The sequence below is a fragment of the Echeneis naucrates genome, chromosome 3 (assembly GCF_900963305.1).
Source record: "Echeneis naucrates chromosome 3, fEcheNa1.1, whole genome shotgun sequence".
In the NCBI taxonomy this organism is placed as follows: domain Eukaryota; kingdom Metazoa; phylum Chordata; class Actinopteri; order Carangiformes; family Echeneidae; genus Echeneis; species Echeneis naucrates.
Window position 1 is genome coordinate 27,338,924 of NC_042513.1, and position 15,546 is coordinate 27,354,469.

Below are 15,546 nucleotides of genomic sequence, written 5' to 3' on the forward strand. Positions count from 1 at the left end.
CCAGCTTACTCTGGATGAAACACAGAAGGTGGTGTTTGTTGTTTGTTCTTGTCCGGATGTCAGAAGACTGAATTTCCCTTTAACCTTTGACCCTGTGAGGACACAATGAGGGTTCGTAGTCAAATCCAGGCCACATTTAACTACACAAACTTTAACACAAAGGCGGAGGACAGAGTGAGGGAGAGAAACAAATTAAATCAGGTTGAAATATTATAATTGGACTCCGAGTCTTCATGCTTTACAAGAGAAAGATAAAATACAACATTTACATTATTGCTTGACATTCAGATATGGCTAAATTTCAGTTCATTTGCCAGGAATCCTTTTTTTTTGGGCCTTTGGCCGTTGAGGTGAAGTTGGTCACTTCCTGTTTGAATGTTTTCTGATGCTTGAAGGTGAAATGTGACAAAATGTAACGTGTCATTAAAATGAACAATTCTTTCTCTAAGATCGAATTGAAAATGAAGAAAAAAGTCAAATCGGCAGTCGTGATTGGTCCTTCTCAGGGAGGAAAGGACATCTGGACCGCAGCAGCTCTGATTCAGACCCGTTTTTAAAACCTCATGAATCCTCCAGTTTTAGAAAAGCAGAATTTCTCAGCAGCAGAAAAGGAAAGTCATCGTTTGGGGGGGAGTAAGAGAACAATGATCCGTTGTTTAAATCCTGTTCACTCAAAGTTTTTCATTAATTTTTTTTCATTAATCCTCCAGGAAAAAAGAAAAATCCCTTTTCTGCCAGCAGTTTAATTAAAATGATGAGAAAAATGTTGAAAATGAATTAACAAATGTAAAAAAAGTGTTTTATTTGTTTATTTTAAATTACTCTCGTTTTTAAATGTGAAAAAAAAAATTATTCTGAGAAGCAAGTGAATTTTTTTTTTTTCAAACATATTTCTCTCAGAGGTTTCTCACGGATAAAAAAAAGCTCCGTCTGGACTTCTGTAAATTTGAGACAGAACGAGACTCAAAGCGCTGCTGTTGTTTAAATCTGTGACCTTTAACCCTTTAGCTCTTTTCCAGTGCAAACAGGAAGCAGTTTCCACTCCGACAAACTTGACTGATGGATTCAGAGTGTTTTGTTTCATGTTTCACATGATGAATACAGAAAACTGGCAGTCTGTCATCACACGCTTCACACACACTAGAAGAAAGACCGTTTTCAGTGCAAACAACTTGAATATTTTCATCACCTCACTGCATAGTTTGCTCTTCATGACGCAGTCAGAATATTGCTTTTTGACTTTTATTGCTTTTAATCTGGATGAACGTTGAAATAATCTGTTCATGTAAACGCAAGTTTTTCTTCATATTTGATTCATTTCATCATCGGAGTGAAGATATGGACCTCATTCATAAAATTTAGATTTTTAAATATATAGACCTGATCTGGATTAGTGATTGATCCAGATCCAGAAACCCTGAGTGCTGCAGCTTTCAGACAAAACCAGCAGATGGTGCTACAAGCTAACGGCTAATGGTGACTGAGCTTCTGTCTGCAGTCAGAGGAGGATGAGGAGCAGAGAGGATGATGGAGGAACACGAACTACCTGTGACGATTACTGTTTGTTGTCCTGCTGCCTCATTTCACTGTAATTTTAGAAACTTTAAAGACATTTTTCTTCACGTTGATTTGGAGTCACTGATATCTGGACAGTTTTTAGGCAGTGAGGTGGACTGTTGTGTGTTTGTTCATGAGGTCAAAGTGCTTTAAGTCAGTTTTCTTTGTGTTTGTGTGTTTTCGACATAAAAACAAACAGAATAAAACACAGGAAGTGATGTCATCATGAGTCATCCACAGGCCTGTTTGCTGCACTTTTAGTTTTTACATATCAACAAAGATCCTGAAAAAAGGGGGGCCACAACACAATGACGCCTTAACCTGAGCGATGCCAAGCTTGTTTAAACTTCCTCCTGAAACTGGTCCTCTTTCCATCGGTCTGTCCAGACTTCGGTTCCTCTCAGTGCATTGAGATCAACAGTGAGACAACTGGAGTAAAGAAGCAGCTCTCTGGATGTCCATGATGAAGAGTTGAGCCCTTCATAAAGGTGCTCTGATGTCTGCAGGTTGACCTCCAATAATCCAGTGAGTCCACAGAGAGATGCTCCCCAGTCTGGTTTCACAACTGAACCTTAAAACCAGCTGTCAGTATTTCTGGGACTTTGTGATGTCACAACCAAGCATGCCACGCTGTAAAGCCCCGCCCACATTGGCCCACCATCCAACCTTTTAGGATTTGGTTTCTCTGAGGCTGCGTCCTAATTCAGTTGGCCAAGTCAGGCCACGTTGTGGAAGAGGAGGAAGGAAAGAGGACAGGAAACAAGGAGAGGAGGCGAGGCGGGTTTTGTGTTTTTCTGACAATACCACCATGCAATGCATCATGGGATCCAGCTGCTTCATCTTTACGGCCCTGAACTGGGACATAGCTTCACTGTTGCTGTATTTTTGTTGGATCACTCAGAAATCAGTCAGCCAATCAGAAGGAAGGATCTGATCCTCCCTTCTGATTGGCTGACTGGCCTGTTGTTTTTGGGTTCTTCTACCTTCTCATGGTGATCGACACTTCAGATAAAACAACAGAAGAGCCAAATGTTGACCTTTGACCTCAAACTGACCGTAAGCAGCAGCTGGGTACAAAATACTCAGAAACACTGAACTTTATTTCAATTCTACCATCAGGTTGTAGAAGTTGGCTGTTTTGGCACCAGCTTGTTTCGTTTACACAGATGGATTAGGGGACGATGGGCCCTCAGGTCTGGACTCAGCAGCCTCAGAGGCTGAAGATCTTTCTCCCGGATGTGATGTGTTTTCATCCTAAGAAGAAAGAGAGATGATGTCTCCACAGCCCAGCGAAGGAGAACCAGACCAGGTGTCCTTTAAATTTAGAGCTGATCCAGATCCAAGATCCTTCAAACAAGATGTGTGTGAGGTGAAGAAAAACCACCTGAGTCCTCACTGCAGCCGAACCAGGGCCACGGGAGGAGGAGGAGTTCAGATGGCTCCGTTTGTCTCCAGAAGACCTTGTCCCATCCTCTGTGGTGGTCCAGACCAGGCTCATCTCTGGAGCCGGCACGTTGGTGCTGGTCAGCTCTGCGGAGTGATGGACCGCTATTCAATCATCGCTCTGTGGCGTCAGGTCGAGGTCGGCGCCAAACAGCTCCTTGTAGAGAGGCGGGAAGTGTGTCCGCACAATGTCGGAGTGGACGACTCGGAACGCTGAGAGTTTCTCTGTGTGACGACTGGACAGTGAACGCAACACAGAGACTTTATATCTGAGCTGAGGAGGAGGAAGAGGAGGGAGAGGAGGAGGAGGAGGTGGAGGAGGGAGAGGAGGTGGAGGAGGGAGAGGAGGAGGAGGAGGGAGAGGAGGGAGAGGAGGGAGAGGAAGAGGGAGAGGAGGAGGAGGAGGAGGAGGGAGAGGAGGAGGAGGAGGAGGGGAGGAGGGAGAGGAGGGAGAGGAGGAGGAGGAGGAGGAGGAGGGAGAGGAGGAGGAGGAGGAGGGAGAGGAGGAGGAGGAGGAGGGAGAGGAGGGAGAGGAGGTGGAGGAGGGAGAGGAGGAAGAGGAGGGAGAGGAGGGAGAGGGAGAGGAGGAGAGGAGGGAGAGGAGGAGGAGGAAGAGGAGGAGGAGGAGGAAGAGGAGGGAGAGGAGGAGGAGGAGGTGGAGGAGGGAGAGGAGGTGGAGGAGGGGAGAGGAGGAGGAGGAGGGAGAGGAGGGAGAGGGAGAGGAGGAGGAGGGAGAGGAGGGAGAGGAGGAGGAGGAAGAGGGAGAGGAGGAGGAGGAGGGAGAGGAGGGAGAGGGAGAGGAGGAGGAGGGAGAGGGAGAGGAGGAGGAGGGAGGAGGAGGAGGAGGAGGAGGAGGAGGAGGTGGAGGTGGGAGAGGAGGGAGAGGAGGGAGAGGAGGAGGAGGAGGGAGAGGAGGGAGAGGGAGAGGAGGAGGAGGGAGAGGAGGGAGAGGAGGAGGAGGAGGAGGAGAGGAGGAGGAGGAGGAGGGAGAGGAGGGAGAGGAGGTGGAGGAGGGAGAGGAGGAGGAGGAGGGAGAGGAGGGAGAGGGAGGAGGAGGAGGAGGAGAGGAGGGAGAGGAGGAGGAGGAAGAGGGAGAGGAGGAGGAGGGAGAGGAGGGAGAGGAGAGGAGGAGGAGGGAGAGGGAGAGGAGGAGGAGGGAGAGGAGGGAGAGGGAGAGGAGGAGGAGGGAGAGGAGGAGGAGGAGGAGGTGGAGGTGGGAGAGGAGGGAGAGGAGGGAGAGGAGGAGGAGGAGGGAGAGGAGGGAGAGGGAGAGGAGGAGGAGGGAGAGGAGGGAGAGGAGGAGGAGGAGGAGGGAGAGGAGGGAGAGGGAGAGGAGGAGGGAGAGGAGGAGGAGGAGGAGGAGGGAGAGGAGGAGGAGGAAGAGGGAGAGGAGGAGGACGAGGAGGAGGTGGGAGAGGAGGAGAGGAGGGAGAGGAGGGAGAGGAGGAGGAGGAGGGAGAGGAGGGGAGGAGGAGGGAGAGGAGGAGGAGGGGGAGAGGAGGGAGAGGAGGGAGAGGAGGAGGAGGAGGGAGAGGAGGGAGAGAGGTGGGAGAGAGGGAGAGGAGGAGGGAGAGGAGGGAGAGGAGGAGGAGGGAGGAGGAGGGGAGAGGGGAGGAGGAGGGAGAGGGGAGGAGGAGACACAATAAAAGAAGATGAGCAAAAGTTAGTGTGTTTGTTCAAGTTCGTTGTTCAGTTGTTGTAGTTCACAGTTTGTCCACATGAGGCCAGTGTGAGGCTGCAGAACAAAGTGTGTGTGTGTGTGTGTGTGTGTGTGTGTGTGTGTGTGTACTTTGGTCAGGAGTCCTTCTTCTCTCTGGTTCTTCTGCAGAACGTGTTGTAGAGCCAGCTGAGTTTTCTGCTGCAGCTTCTCCACCTGAAGCTTGTCCTGCAGCCATGAACGATCTGCACACACACACACACACACACACACACCGGCTTCATCATGACACAGTGATGACCTGAGGTGACCTCTGATTGAACACACTTACCTGCTGAGAGCAGAACAAAGGCGGAGAAGAGAGCGAGCTCGTCCTCTGTCAGATGGAGGGAACACAAACTCTGAGCGAAGTCAAACACTGACGAGATGAGGTCATCACAGCCTAGACCCACACACACACACACACGCACACACAAAAACAATTAACAATAAAAGAGGAGGGCAAGACGATGAAGGACGAGTCCTGTGTCCGTCCTCACCCAGAGCTCTGAAGACGTCTGGACCAGCAAACTTCCCATCAAAGTAAACGGCATTTTTCTGAGAGTCAAACAGGCGACACATCCGGATGAAGACGACCTCCAGAGAACCTGATGGAGGACAGTCACTTGAATCACTGATTCAAAATCATTTTCTTTTGGACCAAAATGATCTTGGGGGGCGGGGTCATGCTCTTACCGGCCTTCAGCAGGACAATCTGGTCGTTCTGACAGAGCTCCATGAAGCCGTCGATCCGTTTGGCGAACTCCACCACGTACTGGATGGCCTCAGTAATCTTCACAGCGCAGAGCTGCCACATCACTTCCTGTGTCTGCGTGGGGTGGGGGGCGGAGTTAAAAAAGACCAACAGAGACAGCTGATTTTCTCACACTGACAGGAGGACAGTGAACACATCACCTTGCTCTGGTAGGTCTCCACCTCCTCCTGCACGAAGCTCTGCCAGCTCATCTGCTGAAGCTCCTCCCCCAGGTACTGACACGTCTCCAGGTGAGACCGGGACACGATCTGAGACAAGTGATCTGAGAAAGGACACAACACTGAGGGTCAAAGCAGGTCCACAGGAACTGTCGTCTCCCCCATCAGCCTTTACAACCCAGAATGGTCTGAGGTAGAGTCACGTCTCTGCATCGGACGCTCCTATTGGCTCCGCTGGGTGATGTCACAGCCAATCAGAGAGTCTCTGGATCAGTCCTGTATGTTTGTGAGTTTATTGTGTTGACAGAATAAAGACGATCAGATATTTGGAGCTGATTTTTTCATCATTTACGAGCAGAACTCCTGATCAGATCAAGATAGAAACGACCCAAACACATGACAGGAACTTTTCTTTGGAGAAGACGGAAACTGATCAGACAGAATCAGCTGAGTCTGAATGAAGGCTCTTTAACTTGCAGTTTTACATCCAGACAGGTAGTTTTATTCCAATATATCAATGTGAAAGTAATTCCGTTTGTGTTTGTTTCTTAGTGACTGTATGTTGTGCTGACATTATTTATTTGTTTATGTTGGTTATATAACCGGGCGGAAGTCACGAAGCCGCGTCATCAGACCGGCGTGACGTCATAACGGAAGCTCCTGTCCGGAAAGTTGAAGCAGCTGGATGTTTGTTCAGAAATGAGGAGGAGAAGAAATGTAGAAAGCCAGAAGAGAAGCTGGAAAACGGAAACCGGACCGTAAGCTAGCTGCTAGCTCTGTTGTTGCTAACAGAACAGCTTGAATCAGATAACCTGAAGGAGCTGCTGAGTCTGTTTTCATTTAAACTCCCTGAGTTCACATCCATGGCCATCATGTGCTTAGTTGTGTTTTCTGTCTTTGTGTTGTGATTGTTCTGCCGAAGCTGAGCAGACAATGTGGAGTGTAGACTGAATGCTGTTAAATGTGATTTATTTGGATTTGTGCGGTATGTGAGGATAAATCAGTGAAGGAGGATGATTGTGATAACAGTGATTCGCTGTTTTTACAGACTGAAGTGGCTGCTGGAGTCGTCACGGCCCCGCTGCTTCCTGCTCTTCATCTTCTTCTTCATCATCATCTCTCATGCTCACCGGATGGTCACCATCATCTTCAGATTCAACCCTTTACGTCGATTCCTCCTCTGTGAAGCCAGGGTGATGGTAGGAATTTGATGCACTCATAAAACTGATTAAAAACCATTAAACTCTGAAAACTCTGGAACGCAGTAGAGCATACTGGAAGACTGATTGGAACTTTTCTGAAATCTCTGGTTTTCAGTTCATACTCCATTGTCTATTTTAATTGTTGTGTTGTCGGGCACGGACGTGTCAAAGTCGTACTAAGGTTTGGTCATAATTGTCTCATCTAAAGCTTGTTGTTGGATTTACTCATCTAATTAGCCAGAGGAAGTCATTTTGTGTATTTGACTGGAAAGTTAATCGTTGTCAGTCAAGTTGTACTTGTTCATATGTGTAAGATTCATAATTAACGTTAATAACATGTTAAGGTATGAACGGTTATTGTTAGAACTGAAAGTGACTAATTGGACAAAAGGAACAAACTCTACAGTAGTTGAACCTAAAAGGCATCTGCTGGTTGGTGTGAGTTCTTAGGTTGGTGATGTTTTGCCAACCTTTTCCCTCCTACATATGTAGATGGTCAACACATACATCAGGGGTGTTACACAGTCCATGCTACAGCTCAGATAAATACTAATAATAATAATAATTATTATTATTGGCTACGAAACGTTCCAGACACCAACAACAACACAAGAACAAAGACATATCCAGCTGATTCAACTATGTTTGCCTCAGGAGCTGGGGGGTGGTTATTACAATAAATGCTTTTGTCAAAGAAAAAAAAAAATTCCAGAGAGAATAAAAAGATGATTTCCCCTAACGAGCTCCCTGCTATGTCCCAATTGGCCCTAATTAACAGACAGCTAATTACCACACAGCTTTTAATGAGCTCCGACGACGAGTTTCCAACCTCCTGCTATTTTAAACCGCCTCCCTCAGTTTGCAACCCCCCACCTCCTCTTAGTTTCTTTGTACTATCGTCTTCCTCTCGTTCTCCTTTCACTTCACCTCTTTCTCGTGTTCCTCATCTTCTCTCTCTTTGTTTTCCCCTCCAGCTCTCCACAACCTTCTGCCGTTCGCTGGATGTTTTGTCTTTTTACAGTGAATACAGTTTTTATTCTGATGAGATATATTATCACAGAGGCATCACACCTGGAACCAGGACCTACCCCGGATTTAGAGAAAGAAGAACAATCTCTAAATATGCTGCTCTCTGAAAACTTGTCTTCTTCCCTTCTGTCTTTACCCAGAAACCCCTGAGACTTTCAAGAAGTTTCATGCCGCTGAAGTGATGAACTCAAAGTAATGACCGTAAATACTCAGCTGAAGGGTCTCTTTGTGAAGGGGAGACACTTTCGTTCTGTTTGCTCACACACTGTTTGTAACTTTAATACAGTTTATATGTATTAATAATTAAAATGCTTTGGGCTGATATTTAATAATAGCTAATATTATATTTTGAATAACACTGTGGTGGAAGGAAATTTATCACTTGATGACTTGTTCTGGTCGGGGTGGTCAGACAGATCTGGGGTCCAGGTCTCACCGTCCTGTTTGCTTGGCCCCTCAGCTGGGGCTAATCATCCTTTATTCATGTCAACATGAAGCCCCTTGCTTTGTCTCACCGATCTCAGCTGTGGACGCCATGGATGCAGTGGACACCGTGTCTTCGTTGCTGCAGGAACGGTACGGGAAGAGGCCATTGCCGGAGCTGTAGTCACACAGCGGTTCTGGTTTGATGCCATTAATATCCAACCCTGATTGGTCTGGAGACAGCTGGATGTCCAGATAGAAGGCACCTGCCCTCCCTCTGGAGTCTGCCTGTTGTGGAGGACAAAGTGGCACGTACAGACTTTTTAGTAATTCAGTTCACTTCGAGTTTTTCCTCCAAACGGTTTTTGAAACAGACAAACCTGGATGACACTGATCCTCCTTCGGGGGAGTTCTGGTCCACGTAGCCCTCCAATTCATCAGAGAGTTCAGTGAGACCACTGGAGGACAGGCCGTAGTGGGGGGACAGGGGCTCCGGCTCTGCTGGACTCGGGGACACGACCTGGGGACTCTGCTGTAGCTGCTGCTGCTGCTGCTGGAGGCGGTGCTTCTGGACTTCTGCGTACAAACTGTCCCGCTGCTTCTTGGACATGCGTCCAAACTTCACCGCTGAGTGAAGAACAGGAGAGACGTTAGCCAGTTAGCTAGTTTAACTGCCCCCCAACCCCCATTATTCCAGTCTTCACGCTAAGCGAAGCTCACCAGGGGCGACTCTGCTGACTGTGAAAATCAAGTCAGAAAATTTCCCCCAACTCACTGGTTAATTAGCTCAGTAAGGTTTTCCTAAAGAGTTTCTGGTCTCAGTCTCTAGTTTTAAGGCTTCAGTACAACATGGTTTGTCTCTGTCCATCTCACCGTCCCGGGACATGCCCACAGCGAGACATTTCTGCAGGCGACAGTGTTGGCCAGCGGTTTCGGCTCATCCGGTCGATCAGGCAGTCTTTTCTGGCGAGGACAGGAGTAGACGGCGTTGCTCTGCTGACTCCGCCTGAAGAAACCCTGAGACATGAGGAACAATGACATTTGCCGCACAGTCAGTGACATCATCACATATTGGTGACATCAGTGACAAAAGTGGCGGCGAGCCACAACTCCAGAGGAAGTGAGTTCATGTAGCTTACTTTGCAGCCCTCACAGGTGATCACGCCATAATGGATTCCTGAAGATTTGTCTCCACAGATCTTACAGGGAATTATCTCAATCTGAGCTGCAGAGAGACAAAGGTCAGAGGTCAACATGAGACAAACAGGAACGCTGGTCTGATGACACCACTGTCAGCAGTCCAACACAAAACATTGTTAACGGCACCAACACAAACATGACCAGGAAGACCAGGAAGTGTAGTCTGTGTCTGTATTTACTCCCTCAGACGTTTGAAGCTGACAGTTCAACTTTGAGTGTCTAAATTTAGCAGGGAAGTTATGCAAGAGCACAGATGCATACAACTGACACACACAGACGCACACTAAAGGAGCTTTTTTTTCTAAATTTGGTTTAATTTGTTTGAGTTCATAAAAAACAACTGATTCACAGCTGAGAGGATTTTCCCATAGACTTCAATACAGTTATATTTTCTTATAACTTTAATCGCACCGTCCCTCCCCCGCGCTCTCTCTCTCACCGCCCAGACCAGCTGAGAGGTTGGAGGTCTGAGTCCAAACATGTCTGTGGTGGGATCATGACCACAGAAGAAGCTGTTTATAGTTCAGCTATGAGTCGACATCTTTGTGGAGCTTTTAATATACAATAAATCTCAACACAAAACTCCAGTGATGTGGTCAAAGTCCACCACAGACCCACAACATGAGTGAGCCAGAGCTGTCACACAACAGCAGACCCACAGTGTCTGAACCCACTCAGGTCAGGAATGATGTGGTTTAGTAACACAGCTCTTTTAAAATCTGCGATGATCACGAGCTGCAGCTCCTGAAGACGGGAGGTCTCCCGGTTAGGACGGAGACATCCTGAAACCATGGACAGTACAGGCCAAAGGTTGGACACACCCTCATATTCATTGAATGAGAAGGTGTGTCCAAACCCTAACCCTGTACACAATATGTTTAGTTCTACATATAAAGAGCAGACGGCCTAAAACAAAACAACAATAATGGAGGAAGGATCGTTGTACTGTCCAGAAGTCATCACATGTCCATGTCCAACGTCGACCCTCTGGACGTAATCAATATACGAACTCCTTTAATTTTATGTATGTTAATGTTACTTTGTGTATCAAAGCAGTTGTGTAGTTTTTACTACTTTTTACACAGAAATGTTAGTCAACAATTTCAGACACTATAATAAATGACCAACATTGTTTAGAGGCTCAGATTACACAGACACTAATGAAAGCACACACACACAAACTGTGTGTGTGTTTGTGCGCTCAGCTTCCTCAGTAATTAGCTGTGAGTTTTAATCCCGTCTGAATTCTGCGTTCTCACATCAAGGGACGTTCAACAAAGCGAGAGCAGCAGTTATTTTTACATCTGCTCCTCTTCCTCTCCGGCAGCTGAGGAAGAGGAGGGTGGACGGGTGAAGTGTTCATGGAGTTTTCATCAGACACGACATTTTACAGTGAAACATTTAAATACGCAAATGCTTTATATGATTCCTCTGAAAAAATGAGCCAACAAAGAAGAGCTGGGGAATTAAAGACCAATGTCCACCGTGTCCTGTCCCTCGTCTGAATCGTCTTTCTCATTTCAGACTCTTTTCCAGGCTTCAGGTCTCATTGGGGACCAGGACACAAACGGAGGACGAAGTCCCGCCCTCCTCCGGGCCAAAGTGGTGACTCAGCGCCAGTTCTTTAATCTCGTCAGCCAACAGATTACCTCAGAGTGGATGTAATAACGGCGAACATTATGGCGCCGCACATGGAGCAGCAGCACATGCCTTGTCCCTGAACCGGTCTCCAAACCGTCTCCACGTTCAGTTACGGAGTTAAATCCGCCTCCTGAAGCGTCCCAGCAGGAAACTCCTGTTTCTGACCACATCCTGAAGAACCAGATCAGGCCCACTGAGATACGGACTCTGCAGGCCTCTTGGTCTCAAAGTGACTACAGTTGTGTGTTTGGGCCATGTTGTCTTTCTGCAGGAAGAGTCCAGAACCAATCAGATGCCTCCTTCCATGTCCACATCACAGCAAAGGATCAAAGGGCCAGTAAGTAAACTGATTTTTTTTAACAAAGCAAAGAAAAATAACAGGACTTCATTTACAAACCCAGAGACTGACGCTTAGACCTGCATTCTGTTAATGACCATCAGGAGGCGACACCACCTGCTGTAAAAAGAAGTCAGATTATTAGGGATGTGCCAAAACAACTACGATTCAGAATCGATTTAAAATGTCCCAAAATTGGTATAAAAATCAATTACATAAGTAAAACAAATTCGCAGGCTGTCTGCCTCCATGTTGCATGGGGGCGTCCAGTTCTGGAACATAATGCACATAACATGGAGGGAACTACAATAATGGAGGAAAGAGAGTCAACCGGCCTCGTCCTCGTTGAAGGCAGATTTGGACTCATTTTGCTTTTTACCTAGAGTCGTATAAAATCTGTTTTATTTTTTCCCAAATTCTGTTCACATTTTTCCCATATTCCTGTTTTGTTTACAGTTTTTCTAAGTATCTTGTCTAGTATCTGGAGGGGTCTGGTTTCTGGGGAGGTCCCATTAACGGTCTAGTTTGGTCTGGTCCGGTCTCGGAGCTGGGGGGGAGGTATGGGGGGTGTTGGCATTCTTTGCTGAAGCCCAGTCCATTACTCATCACCAATTGACTTAGACATCTTTAGGTGTCCACACCAGGAATCGAACCGCACCCACTAAGCTCAAGTCACCACATTCATTCATTCATTCATTCATGGGTAGGGGGGGGCGTGTATTTTTAGTGAGCATTTTCCTCCGAGGGGGGCTCCCTCAGATTTCACACACTTTTATTTAAGAATAAAAGAATTAATTAAATAATATATTAAATAATAATAATTAAAAATAAATTAAATAAATTAAGAATAAGAATAAAAGGATGTGGCTGTGATTTCGGCACCAGAAACTGATCAGATTTTCAGTAAATAATATTGATTTCCATCTGATGAATCCTGTTGGCATCGGCGACCCGAAACAGGCCTCATCTGTCTGTTTACTTCAGGTGTTGTTGGCATTTTGGCCTCTTGAGACTTTTGACTTCCTCCAAAGTGCAGATGAAACCTCCACTCTGGTTCCAGACTTCCTCCACCCTGAGTTTCACCTTTGTGGTTTTGTATGAAAACGTGTTTACTCTCACGTCTCTTCAGACTCTAATGATCCTCTGAGTTTTCCCGCAGAGCCAGCCATCGTCAGCTCAGAGTAGCCCAGCGGTTTGGGTGAACACCTGCAGACCTGCAGCCTCAGATCGCCGGCGGATGTTTGTGGGCGCTGGCTGTTCACTGGTAATCTTGCAGCCTGATCAGCGACGGTCACATCAACAGACGATAACTGACAGTCAGAGGAGGCTCTGAAGGATCTGGTGGGAAGCAGTCGTGGTTCATCAGCAGTTTTTATCGCCTCCATCTTTGTGCAGAGCGGCAGTTTGAAGCTGTTGAAGCTGCTGCATGAACACCAACTGAGCTCTGCTTCGATGGTGACGAGCAGTCTCCCTGCAGGCTGCTGTGTAATGTGTAACCAGCAGTAAGTGAAGACTAATGAGCAGAGTTTCATGGGAGCCACTGCTGTTTACTCCAAAAATCCTGAAGCTGGAGCAGAACGAGTCCCTAATGGATAAATTATCTGACGCAGAGAAATAATCAAGTTCTTCAGACTCTGGATCAAAGAGGTTTTTCTGTGGAAACACCAAGCTAACATCAATGATCTGGAAAATATTCTGAAATCACACAGCTGTTTTTCACTTTCAGGAGGCGACCTTGCAACCTTAGCCTCGATATGAGCCAATCCAGCCTGTTATAGGTGAGGCTGGGCGAGGGCAGGTATCTGTGATGATTCTGCTCAGCCCCCCCAGCACCACCACTGAGGTCAGTCTGCAGGTTTTCCCTCCATCCGTTAAATGACTGAAGCTCACGAACAGCTGAGCGAGGCACAGTTTTAGTGTGTGATGTCATCATCGACCCCCCTGATGAACAGTTGAATAATCTGGCTGTTGTAATCCTGTGACATAACATGCTGGCTGAACGCCTCCTGGACCAGACAGTCTTCACACACACACCCATCCCTGTGAGGACGCTGCATTGACACATTCATTGTGAACCAACACGAACACGGCCCCTGTTCAATGAAACTGGACGACTCAGTGGGTCAGAACCAGCTTCTTCTCTGGATGGGAACGTCATTCAGATTTCTGATCTGGATCAGGGATCAGCTGTTTAAGGAGATGCTGAAGGATTTCTCAGTTCTTCAGTTCCCTGAGATCAACTTCACCTTCGTGTTCATCCTCCTAAAGTCCTCCCTCCTCAGGGTTCACCCTGTGACCTTTGACCACCAAAGTCCCAACTGGGGATCATCTCAGAACCGGGATGTGGAACAAGAAGCCTGCTCCTCCATCTTCACTGCGCTAGTTTCCTCGACTCGGTCGCTGACATTTTAGATGAGACCCGGAGGCGTCCAAGGAAAAGGCAACGTACCATAGTAACTCCAGAGCACTGCTGGGGTTTGAGTGACAAGAGGAAGCTTAGATATTTGAGTATTTTAACACAATTAGTACAAAAACACGAATGAGTGAAATCAGTTTGATATTTTAGATTCACCAAAATATCGTCTCTGGTTGCTTTAAATTGAATTTCCACGGGACGTGCCTCTCCCTCCATTTATGCCTTTTGTATTATTCTACAGCAGAGAGTCTCACCCACCGCTGTGTGACGATATTTCCTTGATCAAGAAAAAGCAAAAGAATCGGCTGACTCTGTCGGCCTGTGAGGGACCAAGTGAACTGACAGATTTCGTCCCAGCCTTTTGTGTTGTTGGTAATAACTATAATGCCACAACAATCACTTACTGTGTTCAAGACATAAACAGTTAAAAGGGTGTTTTGTATTTACCTTGATTTTTATCTCATATATTGACTCATACCTGTGATCACAGCTAAATTCTTCACATTGTTTCAATGAGAACGTTTGTAATAAAAAAAAATAAATAAATCTAAAACAATAACCTAATTTCCTGCTCTGATTTCATGTAAACAAACTGTAGTTTTCCTGCCGGCCAAACAAAGCCAATAATTGGCCTGGTAACGTTTCTTGAAGTAGTTATTAACAGTTAGTGTGAAAACATTCTCCTCTGTGATGTTAATGTATTCATCCGCTTCCTCCAGGACTCCAGCAGTTTTATTTACTGAAAACGTGTCATCATTCTCAGGCCTGCTCTCATTTCACATAATAATGTGACTGACGATCCCAAAATAGTGTTTTCAGGATCAGTGAAGGTGTCGTGTTTCCAAACTGCTCAGTCAACAATCAGAAAATGGCTCACCTCCAGCAAACAGTCTGAGAGACCCCGATCTGAACAAACACAACACACCAAAACTCCCACTCAAACGAGGGGACCTGAACGCCCCTCAGGACAGAGCCGGAGTGGAGCATCTTCCCAAGTACTGAACATCTTGAAGTGAACTGAGCAGCTAAGACAGAAAACTGACTTTAAAAGGAAGATGATCAGCATCAAACAGGCTGTCAGAGTCCACGAGACGCACAGACAGACATACACACTCTTACCTTTCATGGCAGAAATAACAAATACATATTTATAATCCAGACTGGATCCTCTGAGCCGCAGCAGCTTCTCTGTCTGCTTCACAACCTGATCTGCTGCTCAGCATGAGGATCCATGTGACTGTGACATCACTATCAACCCCGCCTCCCCCAGCCAAGTGACACGCCCATCAGCAAATGAGAAGAGAGAGCAGGGAAGCAACCTCGCTAACAGGATCTGATTGAGTGTGTGTGTGTGTTTCCAATCCTTATTTCAGAAAATTCACTTACATTAAGGAAAACTTCAAGAAAAGACTTAAAGGTGTTTTTGTTTTAAGGGGAACATTAATCCCTGCTGTTCAGATCTCATCAGCTTTTGAAAAATCTGATTCTGGATGTTTGTGCATTCAGTGCAAAGTTGTCGTCACCTCGACACCTCGCTGTGTTGTATGTTGTTGGATTGTTTGATTTCTCTGTAATAAACAGAAATGTCAAACCAAACAGGTTGTGGTTTTATTTGTGGAACTGCTCCAGGACTTCCTGTGGTGTTGTTGTCATGAAGAGGTTGCCATGT

General features: G+C 46.5%; 1 pseudogene; it reads right to left on the bottom strand.

The window, feature by feature from the left end:
* Nucleotides 1-2,443: 2,443 nt before the first annotated feature.
* The window catches only part of LOC115040681 (nuclear receptor ROR-alpha A-like), a 28,342-nt pseudogene continuing 15,239 nt past the window's right edge, over nucleotides 2,444-15,546 (bottom strand).